Consider the following 5,473-nt stretch of genomic DNA (forward strand, 5'->3'; position numbering starts at 1 on the left):
GGGTACACACCAGATAGGCTACTTCTGAAGGACAAATATATCACTTTAGGATGCTACCTAGTACCATTAATTCAGTGTTATGGTGAATGGAAACAGCATATATACCAAAGTGACTCCATTACACCAGAAAGTGCGGAGATAGGCATTGATGATTTAATTTTCTTTTTAGGCATAGATGACTTTAAAGTTTTTTGGGGTGAAAATTACGTGTAGATCCGGGGTTTTGTGTTACTGTTGATGTTATGCTCCTGGAATGTGTACCAAATCTGCTAAAGCTAATTATCAAGTTTATCATTATATATGTAAAAATTGTAAATGTGTTTAAATTTTATAAAAGTGTCGTTAATTAAGCTGCACCAACTGTTTCTTGTATATACATATTTTAATACTATAATGATAATGGACTGTTTAGTGCATTCGTGAATTTATCGTATAAATAATTATATTTTTTGGGCTTTAACAAATATAATTACAACATGGAGCTAATATAAGTACACACACATCATATTCAGTCTTATTTTCACTACCATTTCAATTTCACCGTTATTAACTGCAATGAATATAACCTAACCATAACATTTATAGAGGCCCATGATAACCTAACCATAGCATTTATAGAGGCCCATGAATATAACCCAACCATAACATTTATAGAGGCCCATGAATATAACCCAACCATAACATTTATAGAGGCCCATGATAACCTAACCATAACATTTATAGAGGCCCATGAATATAACCTAACCATAACATTTATAGAGGCCCATGAATATAACCCAACCATAACATTTATAGAGGCCCATGAATATAACCCAACCATAACATTTATAGAGGCCCATGATAACCTAACCATAACATTTATAGAGGCCCATGAATATAACCATAACATTTATAGAGGCCCATGATAACCTAACCATAACATTTATAGAGGCCCATGAATATAACCTAACCATAACATTTATAGAGGCCCATGAATATAACCCAACCATAACATTTATAGAGGCCCATGAATATAACCCAACCATAACATTTATAGAGGCCCATGATAACCTAACCATAACATTTATAGAGGCCCATGAATATAACCATAACATTTATAGAGGCCCATGATAACCTAACCATAACATTTATAGAGGCCCATGAATATAACCTAACCATAACATTTATAGAGGCCCATGATAACCTAACCATAACATTTATAGAGGCCCATGAATATAACCTATAACCATAACATTTATAGAGGCCCATGAATATAACCCAACCATAACATTTATAGAGGCCCATGAATATAACCCAACCATAACATTTATAGAGGCCCATGATAACCTAACCATAACATTTATAGAGGCCCATGATAACCTAACCATAACATTTATAGAGGCCCATGGGCCTCAACATTTACCCAAGTCACCTTGCTGATGCCTAGATATGTAATTCTACTTAAACCTCTATCATACTCTCTATCCCCAATCTAGCTCCACGGTCAGAGTGTGAACTCGAATCTACACTACATGAGGATGCTGGCATATTGATATGACAAATTGTGGTTCTACACATTGTTACTTTTAATTGAGTATAAAAAGTGCTTATTTCTTTGATAAACTGAATACCGAGAGTTCTTGAGAAATTTTTCAAAGGTTTTCCCTATATAATCCCGTGTAAAACTTTAAACCTACACTAGCCTCAGAGCTATGGTTTGTGTGAACTTAAATCTATGGATAAGAGTCGACGTACTTACGAGCAATGTAGCGTGAAAATTGTAAATTTAGTGGCATGCTTAAAATTCCATAGGCATCTGTGGCGAATACAAAGAGTACATGAGAAGGACCAACTCACATTTTGCTGCCTTTAAAAAAAAAAAATCACCACCAGCTGCACTACATGCATGGATATATTAGGAGTAGGAGGGTTGCATGCATTTGTAAGGGAACCTAAATTTGACTAAAATATGAAGATGACTTTAACTCTAGTTTTGCATCTCAATTTGATGAGTATTTCAATTCATTGAATTCCACGAGACGATAAGCATACGAAAGGTCTGACCATGCTTTTGTGTGAAACAGACCTGGACAAAGTGATCCAAGTAAGCAACACTAAAATGTAGCTATTACATATTTTAAAATATTCAAAAGTGTTCTATACAAACATTTATATAACATCAGATAAAGTATCCATTCTCCTCCATCAAGGGCAAAATCTGCATTATCAATGAGGCCCATGATCATGCATTTCCCTGGGGTACATTGTACAGGGATAATGTGACTTGTGAGCTATGTGGCCCATGGACCTTTTTTTTCACACCATGCCGTTGTTCAGCTATAATGTGATTTTTTGGTATCTTTATTCCCATGAAATTTTTTTACCCCAACCTAGCTCCATATAATACCACAAGATAAAACATTGCTCACCTGAGTCACTGTGGCCCATATTTAAAGGTTGTCCCTATTTATTCACATGCAAAACTTTGATCCCTTATCGTGGTACCACCCTATCCCCAGGGGCCATGATTTTACAAACTTGAATCAGCACTATGTCAGGAAGCTGCCACTTGAATTTGAACTTTTCTGGACCAGTGGTTCTTGAGAAGATTTATAAAGAGTTCCCCTATATATTCACATGTAAAACATTGATCCTCGGGGGCCATGATTTTTACAAACTTCTATCTGCATTATGTCCGGAAGCTTCCACATAGATTTGAACTTTTCTGAACCAATGGTTCTCAAGATTTCCCCTGTATATCCAAATGTAAAACTTTAATCCCCTATTGTGGCCCCACTCTACCCCCAGGGGCCATGATTTTAACAAACTTGAATCTGTACTATGTCAGAAAGCTTCCATGTAAATGTCAACTTTTCTATCCCAGTGGTTCTTGAGGTTTTTAAATGACCACACCCTAGTTTTGTGATCATCTCCCTTTTGAAGGGGACATGGCCCTTTATTTGAACAAACTTGGAATCCCCTTCACCCAAGCATTTGTACCAAGTTTGATTAAAATTGGTTCTTGAACAAACTAGAATCCCCTTCACCCCCAAAGATGATTTGTGCCAAGTTTGGTTGAAATTGGCCAAGTGAATCTGGAGAAGATAAATATGCATGTTTACGATGATGCCAACAACTTTTGATCAAAAAAGCTCACTTGGGCCTTTGTGAAGTGAAAAAAATTATGGTATGAAATACAAGGTCTTGCCATAAGGAATCTATATACAAAATATGAAAGCTCTACTTTAAACAGTTCTGAGGATAATACCTAGGTTAACTTTTCTTAAAAGTAGGTCAAAATCCAAAGTCAAAGTTACAAGGTAAAAACTTTTGGTACCAAAAGCAAGGTCTTGTCACAAGGAATGCATACATGAAATATGTATCATTCAACATTTTTAAAAAAGTTATGAGCTAGATTAACATTTTGATTACAGTTTTAATATTTGGGTCAAACTCCAAAGCCAAGGTCACATGGTCAAACACCATGGCATCAACTGAAATTTCTTGCCATAAGGAATCTCTATACTATATATGAAAGCCCTACCTTAAATAGTTCAAGAAATATTGCCAAGGCGAGGTTTTCTTAAAAGTAGGTCAAATTCAAAGGTAAAGGTCAAGGTTAAAAATGATGCTACCAAAAGAAAGGTCTTGTCACAAGGAATACAAATATGAGAGCCCTATCACTCACAATTCAAACGTTATGAGCAGGGTTCAAGTTTCAGGACAACAAGAGTACAGCCAACAGTACATAATATGCCCATGAAAAGCTAATACAGGGCGTTTTTCTTACATCATGATTTGTAGAACTTGGCTTTGAGTAGTATCAGCAATCATCAGGGTGCGACATATTCTTTCTTTGCATTGTAAAAACAGACATATCATGTACTCTCTATGTGATATTTTCACTTGGCATAAGATGTGTACCAAGTTTGATGGTCCTAGCCCCAACAGTTTGGTCTGTATCCTGCTACTACGACCTTGACCTTTGGAAATGATAGGCATCCTCCACTTGGCATAAAGTGTATGTGTAACAAGTTTGACTGTCCTAGCCCCAACAGTTCAGTCTGTATACTGCCAACAAAGTTTTCCTACTAAGTGATACTGCGACCTATACTAGGTCTAATAATAGGCATCTTATTCTCATTATGGTGATCAAATGTACCCATTTGCAATATCCTGGAGCTTTTGGTTCGGTTTGTATCCTGCCTACTAGCTTTTTCCTAATAAGTGATACTACAACCTTGACCTCGAACCTTGAAAAACAATAGGCATCTTCCTCTCATCATGGTGATCAAATGTACCAACTTGCAATATCCTGAAGCTTACAGTTTGGTTTGTATCCTGCCTACAAAGTTTTCCTAACAAGTGATACTGATACCTTAACCTTTGACCTTGAAAAAGAATACGCATCTTCCTCTGATCATGGTGATCAATGTACCAAGTTGCAATATTCTGGAGCTTACGGTTCAGTTTGTATCTTGCCTACAAAGTTTTCCTACCAAGTAATATGACCTAGACCTTTGACTCTGTATCCTGCCCACAAGGTCCGGACAGACAGATGGACGATGCCATGCCATAATGCGTCCCATCTTCAACTGGCGTATATAAAGGATATTCAAACTCTTTGGATGTCATTAGTTCTCAAACATTTTTATCAAAAAGAAAGAAGTGAGCAAGCTCACATACCCCACTCTCCAACATTGCTTGACCTCACATAATGAATGGTAATGGTATGCATTACTGCAAGAACAGGAAAGACGGGCTCAAAATTTTAAGTTCAATAGTGGCACAACTCCCACAGAAATTATTGAATCAGAATTTCCTGGGAAAATGCACATCTACACAGTGTGTCATTATTAACTACAAAGTTTCACAAATTTCTGTTGAGTGGTCTCAGAGGAGTTGTGCCGACAAGAACAGGACAGACGGGCTTGAAATTAAAAATCAAAAAGGGCATAACTCCCACAAAAATTATTGCATCAGAATTTCTTGAGAATATGCACATCTTCACAGTGTGTCCTTATTAAATACAAAGTTTCATGAAATTCTGTTAAGCGTTCCTAGAGGAGTTGTGTGGAATATAATAAACTTATTTCAGTGAAATGACCAAGGACACAACAAACTGTCTAGTCCTAAGCACAAACTGTCTAGTCATTTGCACAAACTACATGTATGAGTTCTCCATTACATAAGTAAGAACTGAAATAAATATTCTTAACAGTGACCTCAATCCAAAGTTGACATTTTCATCATTAGTGACCTGTGCCATGTATAAACTTCTATTATCCCACAATTACAAAGTTATTATTTAGAGAAATGTTCTTATCTATTTTTACCAGTGACCATGTCCATATGATCAATTAACAAATATTTTATGTCTATCCATTACAAAGAATGGCCTAGAACAAATATATTCTTTTCTCATATAGGTGGAAAATGTCCTATAAAAACAATTAGAATTGGGGAAAAAATTAACTGAATTAAATGCTTCACA

At 36.1% G+C, this 5,473-nt stretch overlaps 1 protein-coding gene across 1 annotated transcript in view; it reads left to right on the top strand.

Moving 5' to 3' along the window:
* LOC125652202 (BTB/POZ domain-containing protein 6-like) overlaps positions 1–5,473 on the top strand; it is a 294,494-nt gene that overhangs the window by 247,742 nt on the left and 41,279 nt on the right. The window lies entirely within an intron of this gene.

The sequence above is a fragment of the Ostrea edulis genome, chromosome 5 (genome assembly GCF_947568905.1).
Source record: "Ostrea edulis chromosome 5, xbOstEdul1.1, whole genome shotgun sequence".
Taxonomy (NCBI): domain Eukaryota; kingdom Metazoa; phylum Mollusca; class Bivalvia; order Ostreida; family Ostreidae; genus Ostrea; species Ostrea edulis.